This window comes from Rhinoderma darwinii, chromosome 1, assembly GCF_050947455.1.
Source record: "Rhinoderma darwinii isolate aRhiDar2 chromosome 1, aRhiDar2.hap1, whole genome shotgun sequence".
NCBI lineage: Eukaryota > Metazoa > Chordata > Amphibia > Anura > Rhinodermatidae > Rhinoderma > Rhinoderma darwinii.
This window is the reverse complement of record NC_134687.1, coordinates 435,797,254-435,820,504: the sequence shown is the minus strand read 5'-3', so window position 1 is coordinate 435,820,504 and position 23,251 is coordinate 435,797,254. Positions and strand designations below refer to the sequence as shown.

The following is a 23,251-nucleotide window of genomic DNA, read 5'->3' as shown; positions in this document are numbered from 1 at the left end:
GGCACAAGTTACGGAATGCTAGAGCTTGAACTAAATATACATGTCTAAATGTATATTTTGTGTGTGTGTGTGTATATATATATATATATATATATATATATATACATACACATATATAAATATATACACACACACACACACACACACATATATGTATATAATGTGTGTGTGCGTGTGTGTGTGCGTGTGTGTGTGTGTGTGTGTGTGTGTGTGTGTGTGCGTTGATTTATTCACCAGTCACACTTACACATATATGAGCATCCTTCCGGAAAAAGAACCGGTCACCAGTTAAGTTCACTATAGGTTAAGCTCTCTAAAATGAGAGAAATTGTGCCCATTAACTGCAGCCCATTCAAACTGCCAATCAAGGTAAGGAAATGTGGCATTAGCTCTGCTAAGTGCATGAAAGGGCCCATAGAGAAGATTGGTATAGGACAAGCTATTTTTCAGCTCAATGATTAGCACTTCAGGAGGCTGCTTTTGTGGTTGGCGTAAAGTTCTATAATGTAAAGGAATCTGTCCTGTTGACAGATTTCATTATTAAATAAAATGTAATGTTATTCTCTTAGCAGATATTAATCTTGCTCTACCAGTACTGAATAATCTACAATTCAAGAGCTGTAGCCTAGATGGTACAACAGAAAGAATGTAATTTAATTCGCAATTCCTAGAAAATAAAAGCAAAGGTGTTGATTGGGATAGTAGTGCTAGCACTTAAAGGGGTTTTCCAAAATTAGACATCTATGTCATCCACAGAATATGCTATAGATGTCTTATAGGAAGGGTAACATTTCTGAGATCCCCTCTTATTAGGAGAATGGCGGTCCCCTGACCCTTATTCCACCAGGTGAGACATCTGCACACATACAGGCAGAGCGTGAAGGTATAGAGAGAGAGTGAGTAAGAATGAGAGGTGGCTGTGGCTCGCTCCATTCAAGTTAATGTGAAGTAAATAAAAAGCCAACAATAGTTGGATATACCTCATGTGGGACAATCCCTTTAAGTCTTGAGAATCTACACCGGTGCTTGAAAAAAATATCTGCTTGACTTTTTGTCTTTAAAAATTTTGAAAGTTGCCGTTTTTTTTTCACCAGCTATATCTTAACTCCCTCCAGAGTAAATTATGTAATGCAGCCAGGTTTTCAAACTCTTTTATAATGGTAATATTTGAGAAAGAATACTCAAGGCTATATGTTGAACTACATTTTCCTTTAGTGATCTTTTGAAATTCTGTATTGAGTTGTTATACCTGCAGTTCATTCTTTAGAATGTAATTGAAATACTATATTTCTAATAATAAAAAAAATAGGCCTGAAACGATTAAATACATATTGGAATTTATTACGGTAGTCCTGGCTGTCTGCCAATGTGCTCCCAGTAAAGGGATGCTGGAGTGAAGGATCCTATTGTTTCACACTTTTATGATAAAGGTGAAACAGGTCATGTTCTGACAAATCTACAATCTGGTGATGTCTACATCATGAGTCATCAGACACAATGATACCAATGCAATATATCCCCTTTTCACATTATATACTGAGACACATGGGGAACAATCCAGTACACATTCTTCATTTCATTTCCGTGTTATGTTGGTGGCTGTAGAACCTGCACCATCTCTACATAGTAGCTTAAAATGTACAATTGTAATGTTACTTTTTTATAAATATTTAGAAAACACTAATGCTAACCTTGCAATAATAGGAAGATGCAATGATGATACCAATCTTCGACAGAACTCATGCATGTGTTACAGGACAAAATGGCATAAACACAGGTCACCAGTCAACAAATCCTAGAAGAAAAAAAGAAAAAAGCAACCGACGCAGCATAGAGAAAAAACATGCAGTGTGATCAAGCCAATGGATTGCCTATTAGGTTAATTGTGTGACCCCCAGGAGTGATCATGATATCTGAAGGGCACATATTTGTGTCTCATATCCTCATATAAGGTACACTTTAATGAACAAATTACAGTTAAACTATTAATTAAGAGAAAACTTTGATCTAGGGATATCAAATCCTGGATCTGATTAATGAATATACTTTTAATTGAGAAAATATACTGTATTTAAAAGTAAGAACACTGACCTTGTAAAAACGTTCATTTTCTAATGTAGTCACTACGTACTAATCTGGAGGAAGCTTCATAAATTGTAATTCCTGGAGAACTAATCAACCATAATTACAATGGATGTATGATTTCCCTAACCATAATATATATATTTTTTCTCATATATATATATGTGTATATATATATATATATATATATATATATATATATATTTTATGGTTAGGGAAATATATATATATATATATATATATATATATATATATAGACGTTTAAATGTATGCCACACACCTCTTAAAGCATCTTACCTGAAAGAAATAGGTTATCTGTTTCCTCCTACCGGATTTTGTGGATTCAGACCATGGCATACATTTTGATGCTAAGTAAAGAAGAAAAACATAAACATTCCTTTAAGTACAGATTGGGGTACACGACTTGCTTTTTGTAATCTAATATTTTTGCATTAATAATTAAAGGAAGTCTGTCATGAGATTTTAAACTGACACCACTAGTTAGCTCTGGGGTAAAGGATAAAGGAGTAGGAGCATACCAGTGTTCAAGATCTTAGGGCATGCAAAAAATAACTTTTATTCCATTAAGCTCCGTATGCTAATTAGGTTGGAGTATGCTCCAATCAATCCCCTCCCCTCTGCAGTTGATTGACGGTTCTGCTTGTCTTTACTGTGATACAAGTAGAGCCGTCAATCATCAGCTGAGGGGAGGGAGTGGTTGCAGCTCTAGATGCTGGACACTTCCTGGTTCGGCAGACACGAAAACCTAATTAGCATACAGACACACGGTGGAATAAAAGTTCTCTTTTACCCTGATGCAACGCTATGATCTTCAACATTGGAATGTTCCTATTTCTTTACCCTACCGCTAGTAAGCGGTGTAACTTGTTTGTTAGCCTAAAATCTCATGACAGACTCGCTTTAAAGACTTTACCTTTCTTTCAGCTGCTCCTTTTTAGTACGCAGAAAAACAAATGTTGGAATTTTTCTTGTTCCTGCATATTTTTCCCCTTGCCTTGAAAGTTTTTCATTCCCCTTGCCTTGCATCGTTTTCATTCCATTCTTACTAGTAGAAGGAGAGCAGGCTTTAATAAGAGGATATCCTGTGCAGTATATTCTGTTAATTCCCCTCCCATGGTGTAAGGTCATACAGTGTACAAATAACTATTACATATATTGACTAATTAGAAGCGCCATATAGTGTGGTGCTCAAATAACAGTGCAATATGTCGGCCAAATAGCACTGCCACCACCATAAACTGCTAAAAAAATAAAATACTGTGCAGTTTCTAAATAGCAGTGCCACACAATCTGGCTACCTGTACAGTGACCAAATATCATACATGCATACATGTCTAGTAACTTTGCTATGCAGTTCATGGTGATTCACAGCCTCACATGCCAGACCAGCTGTACAGCCCCTTCAGCAGTGGCGACTGTTTTGTCCTGTTCAACCACACAGGTCACAAACCACAAAGCCCTGATTGGGAGGAACTTAAAACAAATCTGTGTGGCATAGAGAGATTCTTTTGTATAGAAGATATAACTTTCCGTGACCACTTCAATAAAAGTAGCTACATGAAATCTAATGTTGATCACCCAGGCAGGAAGACAAATACTGCAAGTTGCTAGAAAACTCGGATATGGAGGGCTTCATTTGTTTTTATTTTTATCGGAAGCTTTTAATAATTTTTACACATTACTGTCTTTGTCCTTAGTATTTTTTCTTTAAAGGGGATGTCCACTTCTTTAAAAAAAAAAAAATTCCGAAGGATTCCCTCTTAATACCTTGATCACAAGGAGTCCTGTTGCTGAGACCCAAAATTATCAAATATTAGCTGACAAGGAATTCAGCAGTAAGGCCATGTTCACACGGCACATTCCTAGGCGTATTTCAGAGAGTAAAACGCTCGTATTACGCTTTAAGATACACTTGAAATACGATTGCAAACAGCTTTCCTTTGATTTTAATGGAAAATAGCGGTGTAAATCATATGAGGCGTATTTTTACACTGCTGAATTAAAAAATGCCTATATAAATACTCTTCATAACACAGAAAAGACATGTCAATTCTTGAAGCATTTTAAAAGCTGGATTTTTCCATTAGCATTAACGCTTCATAAAAAGGCTTAAAAAAAATACTCCTTAAAATACGCTTTAAAAAGCTTGCAAAATTGTAAATCCACTCTTTATCAACCTTTCTTTTTTTTTTATTATTATTAATTTTTATTGAAAATGATACAAAATACAAAAGTAAGTCAATAATCCAGTGAAAGATACAAGTTTGGTAAAGCCTTGGAGTTGACAAAGGAAAATAACAAAATATTACAATGAAATAACATGATATAATTGCACAATTTAACCGTCAGTGTTATTATGGATTGGCCTTGATCAATCTTCTATGCCACACAAACTTTCTGGCTTAGAAAAGTCGCAACTTCCGTTGCAAATTATAACTTTTTGTCTTTTTATGGCAACCCTTCCACTTTTGTGAAAAGTGGGCGTAGTTTACCAAAATGTAGTGGAGCCACAGCGGCCCGACAAATTTATTATAATTTAAATCAGAATATTGGTGTAAATTATATTATCACTCTGTGGGGCGTAGCAAGGTAGACACAAATGCCTGGCCCTCCGATCAGACTACCCCCCATCAGACAAAAAAAATAATGCTTACCTCACGGCTACACTTCTCCCCTCCGAGTCCCCTCAGATTCCTTCATCATGCTGCAGCTCATGCAAGGTTGTATGCTGTATGTGACACAACACTGATGATGTTGAGTGCCGCTTCGCATATAAGGCCCTGATGCTGCTCAGAGTCAGGGACTTGTATGAGCTGCAGCATGCTGAAGGACACTGAGGGCACCAGGTGGGGAAAAAAGGAGCGGTGAGGTAAGTATACTTATTTTTTATTTTACAGTATGTCCGATGGGAAGGGGAGGGATGGATGGCACACGACCATCGTCTTTGTGCTACAATTGTGGCACACAGTTGGCCAAAAGATGAGACACATTTATTAAGAGGCATCTGCCTCTTAATAAATGCAGCACATCTCACTCAAGCTTTATTTATATTAGGAGGAAAGTATAAAACGCCAGCCCTAATAAATTCCCCATCATGTGTTCAATTACACTGCAGTGCCACTGCAGAGTTCCCATTGCATGGTCTGTGCAGAGATAGGGCTGTCTATGCAGTGTACGGTCTGTGCAGTGCTAGGGCTGTCTGCGCAGTGTGTGGTCTGTGCAGTGCTAGGGCTGTCTGAGCAGTGTATGGTCTGTGTAGGGCTAGGGCTGTCTGTGCAGTGTACAGTCTGTGTAGCGATAGGACTCTCTGTGCAGTGTTGAGTCTGTGCAGTGCTAGGCTCTTTGCGCAGTGTATGGTTTGTGCAGTGCTAGGACTGTTTATGCAGTGCACGGTCTGTGCAGTCCTGGGGCTGTGTATGCAGTGTACAGTCTGTGTAGTGCTAGGGCTGCCCATGCGATGTACGATCTGTGCAGTGCTAGGACTGTCTTTGCAGTGTATGATCTGTGCAGTACCAGGGCTGTCTGTGCAGTGTATGGTCTGTGTAGTGATAGGGCTGTCTGTGCAATGTATGCTCTGTGTAGTGCTAAGGCTGTCTGTGCAGTGTACGGGCTGTGCAGTCCTAGGGCAGTCTATACATTGTAAGGTATGTGCAGTGCTAGGTCTGTTTGTGCAGTGTACGGTCTGTTTAGTGATAGGGCTGTCTGTGCATTGTGCAGTCTGTGTAATGCTAGGGCTGTCTGTGCAGTGTATGGTTTGTGCAGTCCCAGGGCTGTCTATGCATTGTACGGTCTGTGCAGTGCTAGGTCTGTTTGTGCAGTGTACGGTCTGTGCAGTCCTAGGGCTGTCTATGCAGTGTACGGTCTGTGCAGTGCTAGGGCTGTCTGTGCAGTTTACAATCTGTGTAGTGATAGGGCTGCTTGTGCAGAGTATGATCTGTGCAGTGCTAGGGCGGTCTATACATTGTAAGGTCTGTGCAGTGCTAGGGCTGTCTGTGCAGTGTACAGTCTGTGTAATGCTAGGGCTGTCTGTGCAGTGTATGGTTTGTGCAGTCCCAGGGCTGTCTATGCATTGTATGGTCTGTGCAGTGCTAGGTCTGTTGTGCAGTGTACGGTCTGTGCAGTCTTAGGGCTGTCTATGCAGTGTACGGTCTGTGCAGTGCTAGGGCTGTCTGTGCAGTTTATAATCTGTATAGTGATAGGGCTGTTTGTGCAGAGTATGATCTGTGCAGTGCTAGGTCCTCCAAAACAAGAGATGTTCTTTATAGCTGCTCTCTGCTCTAGTTAACAGATGAGGGTCCTGAGCAGGAGATCCTTTATTTTAACTCAGAATTTCCTAATAGTGTATTTTAAAAATATTTATTAACTCTTAGGCTATGTTCATACGGAGTATTTTTCAGGAGGAATATCTGCCTCAAAATTCTGTTTGGAAGTTTGAGGCAGATTTTCCTCTCCCTGCACGACGATTTTCGTGGAGTTTTTTGCGGCGTTTTTCGCCCGCGGCCATTAAGCGCCGCGGGCATAAAACACCGTGAAATACGCTTTCTCTGCCTCCCATTGAAGTCAATGGGAGGTCAGAGGCGGAAACGCCCGAAGATAGGGCATGTTGCTTCTTTTTCCCGCGAGGCAGTTTTACTGGTTGCGGGAAAAAGACGCCGACGCCTCCCATTGAAATCAATGGGAGGCATTTTCGGGCCGTTTTTGACGAGTTTTGTGACGCGGTTTCCGCGTCAAAAAACTCGGCAAAATACTCCGTGTGAACATAGCCTTAGTATTCCATTGTGGCAATATTATGAAATTGGCTGTCAAAGTTAAAAGCATTGTAGGACTGCATGTAGCAAAAATAGATTTATGCAGTTTTTTTTTCTCTAGAAATATATTGGTCAATCTCTACTATACACTAGCAAACTTTCCTTTTTTCATATCATGGTAGATTGCATTTTCTTTAAGGGCATGACCACACATGGCGGAATTCCTCCGCAACTGTCCGCATCAATGCCGCACCTAATCCGGGTTGCGGATTACGGCTGCGGATCTGCACAAAATGTGCAGAAAATTGATGCGGACTGGCCGCTGCGGACTGCAGGAAAAGTGCTTCTCTTCTCCCTATTCAGTGCAGGATAGAGAGAAGGGACAGCACTTTCCCTAGTGAAAGTCAAAGAAATTCATACTTACCGGCCGTTGTCTTGGTGACGCGTCCCTCTTTCGGCATCCGGCCCGACCTCCCTGGATGACGCTCCAGTCCATGTGACCGCTGCAGCCTGTGCTTGGCCTGTGATTGGCTGCAGCCGTCACTTACACTGAAACGTCATCCTGGGAGGCCGGACTGGAGACAGACGCAGGGAGTTCTCGGTAAGTATGAACTTATTTTTTTTTTTACAGATACATGTATATTGAGATCGGTAGTCACTGTCCCGGGTGCAGAAACAGTTACTGCCGATCGCGTAACTCTTTCAGCACCCTGGACAGTGACTATTTACAGACGTCTCCTAGCAACGCTCCCGTCATTACGGGAGCCCCATTGACTTCCTCAGTCTGGCTGTAGACCTAGAAATACATAGGTCCAGCCAGAATGAAGAAATGTCATGGTAGTAAAAACAATACGCTCCGCAGCACACATAAGATCTGCGGACTTCATTGCGGAATTTTGACTCTCCATTGAAGTCAATGGAGAAATTCCGCCATGAGTCCGCAACCAGTCCGCCACTGCTCCGCAACAGACAGAGCATGCTGCGGACACCAAATTCCGCTCCGCAGCCTATGCTCCGCAGCGGAATTGTACGCATCGTGTAAACGAACACTGCTAAATTAAAGTGAAAGTCAATGGAGAAACGGCTCCGCTGCGGATTAACGCTGCGGAGTGTCCGCAGCGGAATTTAAGTGAAATTCCGCCATGTGTGAACCCGCCCTAATACTGCATGTGCTAATTCTATAACACTTTAATGATTTCTTTTTGCTTAAGGCTTTGAAAATAGACATAAAATCTAAATCAAATGTTAAAAAAGTCAGCAATAAAATAAATTATTTTTACCAGGTTTCTTGAGGCATTTCTACCTTCTATTGTCTTCATTTTAATGTAATGTCTGTTAAAGAGAAAGGATTGAATGAGTAAACTGAATATATTAGTTGAACTATATAAACTTTATGCTAATACGATTGAAATAATACATTATTTTCTCAAAAGCTACTATAGAGATACTGATGGTTTGAAAAAAGTAGCATTAAATACAGAAGGCAGTTCAAGTTTACACAGTTTTTCTTCCTTCTAAAGACAGGGCCATCTTATAATACAGTGTTGTTCTCAACTATCTGCAGAGTTCCTGTCAAAAGTGGTATCAATGCGCCTTCTATGTGACAGTGTAGACCTAATTATATTAGGTTTCAGGCTACATCTGAATATTTATATATGAATGTATACTGTCATTTACTATACAGTCAAAAATAGCACATCAAAATTTACATAAAATGATGAGAAAGTAAGTAGACTTCAAGCATATACTGTATCTCTGTGGGATCCATCGAATGTCAAGAAATTATGTGGCTTCATAAAATGAATAGACACATTTTATATATAGGTCACTGAATTCTAAGCTGTCTTGGTGTATTGTTGTAATATAATTAATCTAACTTTACAAATACTTTTAATACTTTGCTAAATGCTTTGTTTACATTTTTGTAATTTTTTTGTTAGTCGGATGGAAAGCCTTCATAAAGTATTGTAACATAGCAAGTTTCTGTAATACTGTTGCGAGTTATGGCAACGAATAATAAAGTGACACATTTAGTATTGTATTTATGTATGAAACACGTCCTTTTCTTACCATTGCCAATTAACAACTTCAGGACCAAGCTCATTTTGGCTTTCAGGACAGCCCCATTTTTTCAAATCTGACATGTGTCACTTTATGTGGTAATAACTTTGGAATGCTTTTACCTTTCCAAGCGATTTGGAGATTGTTTTCTTGTGAGATATTGTACTTTATGTTCGTGGAAAAATTTGGTCGATAAATTCATTGCTTATTTGTGAAAAACACCAAAATTTGGAGAAAGTTTGAAGAAATTATGATTTTGGAATTTTAAATGTATCTGCTTGGAAAACATAGTAAGTACCATTTCTCAAATTTTTAAGAAAATTTCAAAAGGCTATATTTTCAGGGACGAGTTCAGGTCTGAAGTGGCTTTGAGGGACACATATATTAGAAACCCCCATAAAACAACCCATTTTGAATGCTGCATACCTCAAAGTATTCAAAACAGCATTCAGAAAGTGTTTTAACCCTTTAGGCGTTTCACAGGAATTGAAGCAAAGAAATTAATTTGTAATAAATTTTTTTTCCTGTAACACAGAAGGTTTTACCAGAGAAATACATCTCAATATATAATGCCCAAATTCTGCAGTTTTTAGAAATATCCCACATGTGGGCCAAGTGTGCTAATGGACTGAAACACAGGTCTCAGAAGCAAAGGTGCACCTAGTAGATTTTTTTATTAGAATATATTTTAGGCATGATGTCAGGTTTGAAGAGTCTTGTGGTGCCAAAACAGTGAAAACCCTCCAAAATTTGCTGAATTTATTAGTATTAGTCTGTGAAGCTGAAAATCTACTTTTTTTTTCTGAAAAAACAGAATTTTCTAATTTTTATAAGGAATAAAGGAGAAAAAGCACATCAATATTTGTAAAGCAATTTCTCCTGATTACGGCTATACCCCATATGTGGTAATAAACTGCTGTTTGGACCCACGGCAGGGCTCAGAAGGGAAGGAGTGCCATTTGGATTATGCAGCTCAGATTTTGCTGAATTGGTTTCTGGAGACCATGTCGCATTTGCAGAGACCCTGAAAAACCAGTAAAGTAGAAATTCCCCAGGTGTGATCCCATTTTGGAGACTAAACCCCTCAAATAATTAAATTAGAGGTGTGGTGAGCATTTTGATCCCTCAGGTGATTTATAGATTTTATTAGAATTGGGCCGTGACAATAAGAAATATTTTTTTTTCCAATAACATGTAAATTTAGCTGCTAATTTTTCATTTCCACAAGGAATACAGGAGAAAAGACACCACAAAATGTGTTACACAATTTCTCCTGAGTAGGGAAATATCCCATATGTGGTTGTAAACTGCTATTTGGACACACGGCAAGGGTCTAAAAGGAAAAAGCGCAATTTAGTTTTTGTAGTGGAAATTTTCCAAAATTGTTTTTGGGTGCCATGTTGTATTGCACTGAGGTACCAGTACAGTGAAAACCCCTGAGAAGTGACCCCATTTAGGAAACTACACCCCTCCAGGAATTCACCTAGATGTGTAGTGAGCATTTTGATCCCAAAGGTTTTGAACAAATTAGTACACAGTAGATGTTGCAGACTGAAAATTGGCATTTTCCACAGATATGCTATTTCAGTGACCAATGTGTTGTGCTCAAATTGTGCCACTTTAGACACACACCCCATAAATTGTCAAGCAGGTTCCCAGAGTACAGTAATACCCCACATGTGGTCATAAACTGCTGCTTGGGCACTCTGTCAGGTTCAGAAGGACCGTCATTTGGCTTTTGGAGCGCAGAATTTGATTGATAGTAGTTTTGTTTGCAGATTTTCTTGGTATTTCAGCTTATAATGTGGGGGCATATGTAAGCTGTGAGGAGTATATCAGGGTATATGTAGCTGGGCGGAGTGCATCAGGGTATATGTAAGCTGGATGGAGTACATCAGGTTATATGTAAGCTGTGCAGAGTACAACAGGGTATATGTTAGCTGGGCGGAGTACATCAGGGTTTATGTAAACTGGGCGGAGTACATCATGGTATATGTAAGCTGGGCGGAGTACATCAAGGTATATATCAGCAGGGTGGAGTACATCAGGGTAAATGTAAGCTGGGCGGAGTGCATCAGGTCATAATAGGATGATGTAATAATGGGGTAAATGAATAATAAAATTAATTATCCCTGGATAGTGGTGTACGCTTTGAACCAATCCTTCATGCCCAGGCCAGATTTTTGGGTGCATTAGTCACACTTCTAAAGGGTGTCCGTGGTATTGTACAAAATATCCGCACTCCAGCATTGCCTAATCTTTGACTTCTTCACTAGCCCCATATGTAGCACAGACCCCAAAATGTTATAGTTTCCACTGCATTTAAAGGGTCTACCAGTGTGGCCTGATAAATGATGACGTGGGGTTTTAGGTGAAGAACTGCTGCACGTATAAATTAGTCTGGGCCATCGTTTTGCATTATTGCCTTCCGAGAGTCATAACTTTTTATTTTTCCGTTGATGAGCTGTGTGAGTGCTTGATTTTCATGGGCCGAGCTGTGTTTTTATTAGTATCATTTTGGGGTACATGTGATATTTTGATCAGTTTTTATTCAATATTTTTTGGGAGGTAAAGAGACCAAAAAACAGAAATTCTTTAACTTTTTTTAACGATGTTCTCTGTGCAGTATAAACAACATGTTTACTTTATTCTGCGGTTCGATACGATTATGGCAATACCAAATTTATAAAGTTTTTAAATGTTTTACTACTTTTACACAATAAAAACACTTTTTTCTACATAAAATAATGTTTTAGTGTCACCATATCCTGAGAGGCATAACTTTTTTTTTGTCGACGGAGCGAAGTGAAGGCTTGTATTTTGCGTGACAATCTTTCGTTTTAATTTTTATCATTTTGGGGTACTTGCGACTGTTTGATCACTTTTTATTCAATTGGAAAACAACGTGACCAAAAAAGGAAATTCTGCCATTGTTTTTTTTTTTGTTTTTTTTTTACGGTGTTCACCTTGCAGGATAAATAATATGATGTTTTTATAGGTCAGGCCGATACGAACGCAGCGATACCTATTATGTATATATTTTTCTTAATTTACATTTTTTTTTCTAATTATAAAGGACTTGATCAGGGAAACATTGCGATTATTGTTTTTATTACATAAAACGTATCAATTAATTATTTATCTAAATCTTTTTTTTTTCACTTTTTTTACACTTACTAGGGAACTTGAAGATCTGATCTTCTGATCCCCAGTACAATACACTGCACTACTTATGTAGTGCAGTGTATTCTAACTATCATTTTACAACTGACAGTTAAGCCTATTATGTCCTACCTTGGACAGGACCTAATAGGCTTCTGTACCTGGCAACCAGGAAGCCATTGCTAGGCTTCCTGGTTGCCATAGCAACCATCGGCCCCCGCAATATTTTGCGGGAGGCCAACGGGGTACAGCTGAAACCCGCTGAAGATGAAGTGCGCATAGCTCCTGTGCCCAATTCATCCTCAGGGCGTTATTGTACGCCCATTTGCGGGAACACACCGCTAAAAAGGACGTACAGTAACGCCCATTTGCGGGAAGGGGTTAATATTAGAAACTTTATTGTTATTATATACTGTTTTCATTCTTTCTTGTTAGGAGATGTGGAGAGTGGTTGTTTGAAAAGCAAGTCATTAAAAGCTTTCTTGACTAGCTCATTATTTTTTTTTTTACATTTACATTTTGACCCCATGTCCTACATCTCCACATTTTATATTTTTGAAAAAAATACTAGACAAGGAAACATTGTAAATAACCTTAACAAACTTCTGAGTGGTGTACCAGTCTCACTCCTAGTACAGTATGTGCCAGAATAACTAAAAGGATGTAAAAAAGCAAAAACGCAGAAAATTGCTTTCTGACACATTCCTAAGTAGAAAGTGTTTAAAAGTTTGATAAATAAGTTATACATTACGCAACTTTGCATCCCTGACCACTATTTTTGACACATTTTTATGTCATATTTTTCAAAGTGTTTACACAAGGCAACTAGTGTATATACATGTATACATCTGCCCCAGTATGTCCAGAGCTTCCTCTTTATAAACATGGTTGTGGACTCAAACACCCCCTGTCCATATGGGAGTAATTCTCAGCTTGGGGCTAAATTTTAGCAATGTTTGTGCTTAGTTAACTGAACCCTATTTACAAACGCTTTAGAAACGTCTAAAAATATCATCAGTGCAACACCTCTGATCTCCCATTTGGAAAGTATCAGTGTAATAGTTATAAATGACATAAGTATGGTAATTGCATATGTGGATTATTCTTATTGAATTGTAAGGTATTAAAAGTAACTTTCATCATTTGTGCCAGCGGCATATAAAATGTGTCTATTCTTTTATCCAGTTTTGTCCTTGGTGGTGACCTGGTTACAGTGTTACAAGTATGTTTAAGAGATCAGCAGCAGCCTCATATAAAATGCATTGGACATTTGACACTAGTACAAACTGACAAGGTGAAATGCATGTGTCACACTTTAAAAGGTCATTGTGAAGCCTTTACTTTGTTTTACATCAGTATTTTAATGGGCTTTCGTGAACCTGTTACTTATGGCATACTTTTATATCAAAGATATTTCTATGACTCACCTTCTTGTTATCCTTCAGAAACTTTCAGAACCCTGAATATTAACAAGTAGACCTTTGCACAGTGACAGGAGGAGCAGTAGAGCTTAGGAAAATGGGACTTCATTATTTCTCTCTTCACATCTAAATAAGAGCAAAGAACAGAATACACGTTTGTTAAAAAAAAAAAAAACACTGAATACTATATATGTCCACTTTTGCCTGGGTAAAGTTCCATCTCTCAACCATCAAGACCTTTACTGACCCATGGTCCTTATATAGAAGATCTCATACAGTTTTCCTTTTCCCTATGTATCATAGCACTTTGAGCACCTGTATGAAGCCAGTTCATTTGAACAGATAAATAAATAATCACTCGACTAGATATTACAGGATCTAAAAGAATGACAATTTATTTATACGGTAAATAATGTGGATAATGACATCATTTCCGGGAAGTGATGATGATTTCATGATCCAGAGAATAGGAAAGAATACCCTCTGAGATCTGATCATTGTTGGTCCAGGAAAGTAAGTTTCTGGATGGTGATTGATCATCCTAATCCAAACCAAGACTGAAATGTTAATGTTTGCCCAGTGTACCTTTACCCGTTTGACCATTTTACATTTCACCCAATTAAGGGTGCATTTAGGTAAATAAATGTTTCAGTAATCATATTTTATAAAAATTATTTTGAAAGATGCTATGGATCAAGTAACATTCCATGGAGAAGGGACGACTTTAAAAGCTTTTGTATTATCTCTGAATTTCTTAATTGTGACCAGTCAATATATAACTTTAAGAAACTCATACAAATTTGAAATCTTACCAGCAACCATTCTGAAAATATCAGAAGCTGTCCTGTTGAATTCATTGAAATACATCAACCTATGCAGTATATGTATGAAGAAGAGGAATAGAATATTAATTTACGGAAACAGCTAATTGTTTGTTGGTCTGGGCAATTAATATTTTTTATGTATGTGATTAAAGCCAGCTACAGTTTTGTAGGATTTCAGATCGGATTGGCAAGATTATTGCTTAACTCCACAAATAGAAGCAGAGAGCCCAGTTTCAGATTTTTGAAAAACATATATATAGGCTAGGGCTATTGCAATAGAAATTGCGAGAGTTATAGTTGGATCGTTTTTTTTACATTTCTAAAAAAATCCAATCGAGCTGGCAATATATGTTCTATATATGGATTGTGCATACGGTGTATATGAGCCCATAGACTTTCATTGTCTGTACATTTAGGACCATATGATCCTAAATGTGCTCAGGTGCATGACACCAAAGGTGAGTCCTGTATTTTACTATGGTTCTTCATCACTTAAATTACAGAGAAGTAATATTGTTGTCGTATTTGTAAACAAGCTTCAGAAGAGATATTCTGTAAGTCATTAGATCTATTTAACATCACTGCCAAAAGTTCATGATATTCAGAAGATTCAGAAGAGGCCTCTGGAAATCAAACTAACAAGGAGATTTTGGCTAGCAGATAACTGACGTCCATGTGTGGAGTGAATCAAGGGATTCTGAAGATTTTCTTTGCTGTTGTGTCATCAAAAAAGACTTCATTTTGCATTGTTTATGAAATGAAATAGATGTATTCTACCCATTCTGTTTAAAAGTACTGACTGTGAAGCTCAAGAGGATATTTCTAAAGCTTCAGAACATTTAGTTCTATGTTTGGAGGGGAAAAAAAGCTTGTTAAAAACAGTGGGATCTTGTGAAATGACGTATCTTCAAAATCAGTTTTTTTGTATACATAATTTATCTGCCTTTTTTAAAGTACTTTGAGACCATTTATACTCTTTATATAACACAGAGGGATGGGACTAACCAGGTCCTTATATGTATTTGGTAAATTATAATTACAGTTCCTATAACTTTGGAATAAAACACATAATATGACATAATGTTTAGAAGGGGTCGTGTATCAAGTGTTGTATGATTCAAAATAGGTCATTACGTTTATTTAAAGGAGTTTTCTTGCCTTACGTAAATTGTGCTGACATTGTATTAATGTAAGTAATGTACCTGTCGAATATAGCTGGTATATCAATACCTCATCATCTTCAATATCTCTTCTTGCTTTAAAATTAATAGAAAAGTTGATAATTTACATCCAGAGAGCGAAAACTCGTCCTGACCATGACTAACTGGCACAGCTGGTTACCAAGAAAGAGCTCTGATAGGCTTTAACATTCCATGTAACTGTGTCAGTTAAGCAGGATAAGGACAGGTTTCAGCCCCTGGATGTGAACAATCAAGATTTCTAATAACTGACATCAAGCAGAGATTTTGAACATGGTGAGGAATTGATATAAAAAGTATATTAGAAAAATACATAACTATACAATGAATAAGCATTATTTACATAAATATGGAAACCAAATTTAATAAGTGCTGCTAAATAAACATATGTTAGGCTGGGTTCTCACGTAATGGTTTAATTGCGGTATTTGCAGCAAATCACCGCAAAACCGTGCGTTTTTGCTGCAATTTTTTTAACAGAACAAAAATATATATTCATAATAGCCTACAGCTGTTCAGGATACTAAAAATGTATGAACTGTCCTATGATGTGTTCATATATACACTCCTCAACATTGAAATTGCAACACCAAGAAGGGCAAGCTGAAAGGTTATGCAAATCGAGGAAGTAGCAGGTGTCGCTAAGATCTTCAAATTATCAAATTTTCAAGCACCTAGCTCCAATCTGTGGCATGTTGGAGGGGCATAAAAGCCAGATTTTTAAGCCACATGAAACCTCAAAAATCGGAGTGGTGTAGGATGATTGTGCAATGCCTTTTGTTCATCGACGTGCCAGTTATTGACACTTGTCGTCAACTGAGAGGGACAGAACCCTTTAACTAAGAGACCTTGGTTTATCCGTCTGGCAGATCGCTATGCACCTAAGCCGAGATGTCAGCACTGTTCAACGTTGCGTGTCCCGGAAGTTGGTCTGGAGACCTTGTGAGCAACGCCATGAATAGGCCTTCACTAGGGAACATCACACTGATCCTACTCCCGGGATTATGGTGTGGGGTGGAATAATGTATGGTAGCCAGAACCCTCTAGTCTGTATTTCAGGTACAGTAACAGTTCGGCGTTACATTGATTTGGTTGTGGAACAGGCATTCCTCCAAAGTGTCCAAGAAGCCGCCAGGCTGCATGTTGCTTCTGCTACTGTGAGCAGCCTGCGTGGCCTAAATGTGCTACCATGACCTTCACCGTCTCCGACCTTGTCTCCATCAAGCACATCTGGGACTTCATTGGTCGGCAATTGCAAGGGGGGGGGGGCTCCCAGCAGCCAATCTTGAGGATTTGTGTTCCCAAGTTCATTCATTGGGGCGTAACATTCCTCAGACAACTATTAATAACCTTATTGATAGCATGCCAAAGTGTGTAAGCGCATGTATGTCTGTGCGTGGCGCTCACACTCGATACTGAATAAATCAAGATGTTTGGAATATTTTGTTTCCATTTTTTTATTATTTGCATATCATTGTCTATCGATCCTGTGATTTCCACAATTCCAAAACTTTTCCTTCTTGGTGTTGTCATTTCAATGTAGAGGAGTGTAGGTTGTAGAATTAGAGGCATAACAACAAGGAAAGCACATCATACAAACAATACTATTGATACATGATCTATATGCTGGCAACAATAAAATGTTACAGCTCTTGCACACAACCGAGATTGGGCCGTGTAAAATGGTCTGTGTGTCGACCGGATTTCCTGGCACGACCACGGTACAGCTGAAAGGGACTCCTGGCATCATAGACATTTATGATGCTAGGAGTCCCTGCCTCCCCACGGAACTGCTGTTCCATACTGAACAAAATTATACAGTACGGAACAACAGTTCCGTGGGGAGGTAGAGACACCTAGCATCATAAATGTCTATGACGCTATGAGCCCCGTTCACCTGTACTGTGGTCGGGCTGGGAAATCCGGCCAACACACAGACCATTTTTCACGGCCCTATCTCGGTCGTGTGCAAGTGCTGTTAGTTATACAAATCAAGATAAACATTTAGCCTTTCTGCTAAATCTCGGGAATTAAAAATTATACAACCAGCATCTATCCACATACACACCTGTTTTTTTTTTACTTTAGAAGGAGTAACTCAGAAACATTGCTCCATAGATAAAAAAAAGGAAGGGGTTTTCAGAGTTTTCAACATTTTTGTTCTATATGGCCACCACACCATTAAAATTAATGTCTTTTGTTATCTGTACGTCCAAGTTAATAAAAAAACATCGTTAAGGGGTTTGGCAATTTATTTAAATGGACACTAACTTTTCATACAACTTGTTCTAATCGAAGCGTATACCTGATATCTAGCAACTTTGCAGTTTATTTTCTTCAAAAATGTTTCTGTTTTATCTATGCAAACTCTGTATGAAGTTACTGCCACTAGGTGTCTCCCTTTCTGTAATCTGCTGCCCATCACCGGTTAAGCAAATGTCGTCCCTAGATACAGAACAGATGAGACGGACTGCAGGAAGTGGGAGGTCTCTAACCTGCCTGCTAATAGAAGTCAATGGAGAGGTGAGAGGAAGCAGAGAGAGACAGAGAAGACGGACTACAGGCAGTGGGTAGCTGTTTCTCTGCTAAAGCCTGCCCGTTTCCCTGTACTCATAGCCTGCCTGACTCTGCAAACAGCCAGTTCATTGCTTCTGGGACACATTTAAGTTCTCTTCTTAGTACTGCTCTCTCATGTAATGGTTGCACTAGCTACTTGTGTCTATCGGCTTTGGTATAGCTATTTTCCATTTCAGCAAGCCAGGATTGTTTCCTAATTTATTTGATACATAACTTTTTTCTTTTTCTCCATTGTATCAATCTAATAATCTTCTTTACCACCATTTCTCATTTTGCCTGCGATGTCTCTGACTCCATGTGCACTTTGCTTGATTCTCACGTTGCGGAGAAAATGCGTTTTTTTTTGCTGAAAATCATGGCAAAGCCATGCTTTTTTTATGTGATTTCGCAAAAGTTAGGGCAAAATGGCGTGGTCTTGCCGCTATTTTCGTAAAAACACGAATTTTAGCACGACAAGAGAACCCAGCATTAGCGATTACTGTAAATGCAGCTTTTTAGTTATTATTGAGAGATCCTTGCAGCCAGATAAAGACAGAGTGTCATAAGCTGTTAGTGCAAGGATTACATGAGAGAGCAGTACTAAAAAGAGAACTTTCCCAGAAATTATGAACTTGCTATTTATATGAAAAGAGATTAGTTTGGGTTGATGTGTATATATATATATATATATCGGAAAAAACACTTCTAAAAAATGTCTAGTTAGCTGGAAACATCAAAATTGCGCCAAACTGATTCACACTGCACCAATTTGCCAACATTTAGCGCATTTTTAGACATTTTCCAGACACAGTAGTAAATTTGACTCATCGTGTACAGAATTAATCCTGTTCTGTTATTAGTGTAGACCTCTAGTTGGGGCAAAAATGGCCAATCCCACCATGCCATATAGTCAAGTACTGTACACACTCAAAAAATCCACTGCTGTAAAGATGGATATGTGCTCTGCATTGTATTTATGATAAATCCATCTCTATTAGTAATGGAAAAATTTAGTTACTCTAGAAATGCTATACTACTAACTTTAATTTATTTTATGGTATTATTTTAAAAGACACAGTATGCCGATGCCTTGTTCTTGATATTAGCACAAATAGACAAACAATAATCTAAAAATATTTTTTCCACACACACACATTTACACATTACATTAAAATATGAGCCATTTAAGAAACCAATCCAAACATCAATGAAAACCATTGTCAGGTTATAACAAACACTACAGTAAATGATGAATAAATGTTCTTCTAAATCTTAAATAATGTCTGTATATATAATATGTGACTTATAAATGGGGATATGAAGAGGCACGTGTTCCACACAGTTAGTTTTAATTAAAGCAGAATGCTGACTCAAACATCAAATGTTCCAGTGGAATGAGAAATAAAGGGGAAAGAACACTGAAACTGTGTGCATCTGTACATCAGTAATGTTTTCTTCAGCTGCCACAATATAATGAGCTTTGACCTTGGTAATTTAGTCTAAAATAGATTAAAATCTATGTTCTCTGAGACATTAGAATATAATGACTTTGTCAAGGTCACAGAACGGTTATTATAATAGTCATTGTACCGAGTTTAAAGAGCACTTTTATCCTTTCTATGTTTTGCGTAAATTACAAGAATTCCTCTATTTGCTTGTTTGTTTACTTTAAAGTATTTAATCATCTCGAGTTCAGACCTTTGTGTTTTTTCATGGAAGAGTGGGTCTCAGACTCAAGATACCTTCCCTCACAAAACATTTCCACAAGGTTTTAGAAGTATGTATCATGTGTCATTTTCCTGTCTGTACTGACTGGGAGTGCACTAGAACCAAGCTGGAAAGAAAGGCCAAATTTTGTTTCTGCAGGGTCATTGTGTTTATATTCGAAATCATTGCACCCATGACATATTTGCAAAAGGCACTGAACATACTGCAATGGCTATTATTGAAAGAAAATAAATTTAGTCTACTTAACAGACTTAGTATATTTTAAAGAAACCATAAAATAGGTATATCTCCTAAATGTATATTTACAAACATCTGTATAATATAGTTAGGGTCCTTTTACCCCGGCCGTATATTGGCCATAAAAACGAGTGCCAATCAACGAGACAGCTTGTTGATCGGTGCTCGTTTGCTCCTTTCACAAGCAGTTATGTATGGGGACAAGCAATCATTACTACGATCACTCGTACTCATACAATTCCAGGAGGTCGGCATCTCATCACCCTGTTTACACAGGGAGATGTGCTGTCGACGACGATAATATTTTATGCTGCATAAATGATGCGATCAGCCGGTGATCGATCGTTTGCACAGGGCAAAGAATAATTGGGAACGACGGTTCATATGAACACTCGTTTGCCCAATTATTGGCCCGTGTAAAAGGGCCTTTAGAGAAAGGCCTAGATTATGTAATGCTAAGCATCCTTGCCTCTTCACTACACGCTATCCAGTGGTAATCTTGAGTAATCTACAACAGATAGGACGTGGTGCATGCGCTTCAGTGATACAGCGACAGCTGATTGGCTCTACCAATCACATGCACCCCAGATCAGCACTCCCTGTTATAATATGTGTTAAATATATAATCATTAAAATATAATAAACTTGGATAGTAAAAGATATTAAAAAGTCCCCTCCCTGGTATAGGAGATACTGTATAAAATTGAAAGCTTACACATTAATTACACTTGTGTAAATGGTTAACTAAATATTTTAAATTCTATATAGATAGTCTTTATTTAAAAATGTCTTGCCAATATGTAGCTGTAGAGTCTGTGCAACTTCTTTACATATCTGGCTGTGGTGCTGCTTCTGACATCACACTGCTCCTGACTGCTATCAGCTCAGGGCCATGTCATCTATCTGCTTTACTCAGGGCCTGCTCTCATTCCTTATTTATCCTTGTGTCCAGCATGCGGGAGAGGCACATCCACATGACAAAAGTTTAAAACAAGGAGCAGGTTGCAAACTGCATATCAGGGTGTCTAAAAATGAATGAAGGAATGAAAAGATCATTCTGAAACCCAGTTCAACTTTTTTAATTCAACTTTCTTGTCAACAGTGTTCAAAGCCTCTAAGGCCACGTTCACACAAATTCAGAATTTTTCCACTGCGAATGTTGGTGCAGATTTGGGGCAATTACGCAACGAATCTGCACCAACATTTGCATATTTGACAGGTAATTCAGACGTTGCAGATATCACAGCGGACTTGCCACAGATTTCAGTTTTTGCATTGCAAAGGTTGAAATCCGCAGTGAAATTCCGCTGCTTATCCGCAACATAATGTGTATGCTGCCGGGGGGAAATTCTGCACCGCAGCCTAATTTCCACACAGTTATTTTCTGCAACGTCTGAACTAAGTTTCCTAAAAATGTAAAAAAACGTCTGCTGCAGAATTCCACTGCGGACTGTCCACCATGTCTGAATGTGGCCTAAAGGGGTTTTCCTGAGAGGGAGAATTGATGGCTTACCCTCAGGATAAGACATAAATATCTAAATTCGGGGGGTCCAACTCGGCACCCCCACCGAACAGCTGTTTTGAATGAACCTCAGTGCTCGTGGGAGCGCCCCTTACCTTTTATTCCCTTTACTGCCCAAAACTGTAAAACGCTGACACACTTGTAGCAGCGGTTTACAGTATTACAGCCTTCTCCCGTTTGCTTGAATAGGACAAGGCTGTCAAACTGTGATCCGCCGCTACAAGGGTGTCGGCATTTCACAGTATTGATGGTTTATCCTGAGGAAAGGCCATCAATTTTCTCTCTCCGGAAAACCCCTATAAACATGTTTTAATACTGAGAGTTTGTCACAAATTCCTATATAATCCCCTATGTTTGAACACAAATATACTATTATAAAATCAGAAAAAAATGTGTGCTTGGAATACATGATATTTTCACATAAGGGAGCATAAGAAAGGAAACACATAATTGGTTATAAATTTAAATTTTATACATACTCTTCACTTGTGAATAATCACAAGAATGTATAAGCAGAGTATAATTATTTACTGTGAATCTTTGGCAAACACTTCCCTAGGTCTGGTGTTTTTAGCTAACAATTCCTATGAGCATAGACCTGATTTAGAAGTGTGAATCCATGTGTAAATGACTGCATGAGGCGTGGATGCGAAAACAAAAAAAATGATAGAATGCTACTTTATAAATATTTTTCCCAAGGCCATAAAATGAAAGACATTGAGCGACTTTATTGCAGCAGGTACAATCATATAAATTTTAGTTTCAGGTCCCACAAATTTTGACTTTTAGATAAAGTCTTGCATTAAGTACAAGTTGTATCCTGTTCAACAGCCATGCAAGAAATGGCTGGAATTGATACTTAATATGAAAGTGCTCAAAACAATTAAGATGGTTTAGGGTTAGAATGGTATCCCTGGTCTACGGCAAAAACATTTGGAGATTTATCAAAACTAGTACCAGGGAAAGTCGAGTTGTTGCCCACGGCAACCAATCAGATTCTAGATTTCATTTTTCAGAGACTGCTGTAAATAGCGTCACACAGCCATCCCCCTCTTGTATATAGTGCCACACAGCCCTCCTTTGTATGTAGTGCTACACAGCAATCCCCCCTTAGATATAGTGCTACACAGCGCCCCCCCCCTTCTATATAGTGCTACACAGTGCCTCCCCCCCTTGGTCCTGCAGCTCTTGAAATTGCTCAGTATAATGTCCCCTATAGCTGCCCACACAGTATAATGTGCCCCATAGCTGCCCCAACAGTATATCGCCACCCATAGCTGCCCCATACAGTATAATGCCCCCATACAATATAATGCCCAACATAGCTGCCCCATACACTATAATACCCCATACAGTATAATGCCCCCCATGGCTGCCCCATACTGTATAATGCTCTCCATAGCTGCCCCATACTGTATAATGCTCTCCATAGCTGCCCCATACAGTATAATGCCCCCTATAGCTGCCCCATACAGTATAATGCCCCCATAGCTACCACACAGTATAATGCCCTCCATAGCTGCCCCATACAGTATAATGTTCCCCTTAGCTGTCCTATACAGTATACAGCCCTCATATGCATGTACATAATAGAAAAATAATAAGAAAATTACTTACCTATTCCCGTTCCCACGATGGGTGGAGGATGCTTCTACTCCTCTGCACTGTCCTGTGAGTGACTTGGTGCAGA

General features: G+C 38.6%; 1 long non-coding RNA gene across 2 annotated transcripts in view; it reads right to left on the bottom strand.

The window, feature by feature from the left end:
- The window catches only part of LOC142656050 (uncharacterized), a 49,179-nt gene that overhangs the window by 11,645 nt on the left and 14,283 nt on the right, over window positions 1-23,251 (bottom strand). Inside the window, exons 3-7 of one of the 2 annotated variants that reach the window (XR_012849583.1) lie at window positions 13,502-13,621; window positions 8,132-8,183; window positions 3,017-3,148; window positions 2,380-2,450; window positions 1,692-2,163 (exon numbers count right to left, since the gene is read on the bottom strand). This is a non-coding gene — a long non-coding RNA (uncharacterized LOC142656050). Of the gene's footprint in view, window positions 1-1,691; window positions 2,172-2,379; window positions 2,451-3,016; window positions 3,149-8,131; window positions 8,184-13,501; window positions 13,622-23,251 lie in introns of both variants that reach the window. The other variant, XR_012849582.1, reaches the window with a different exon arrangement.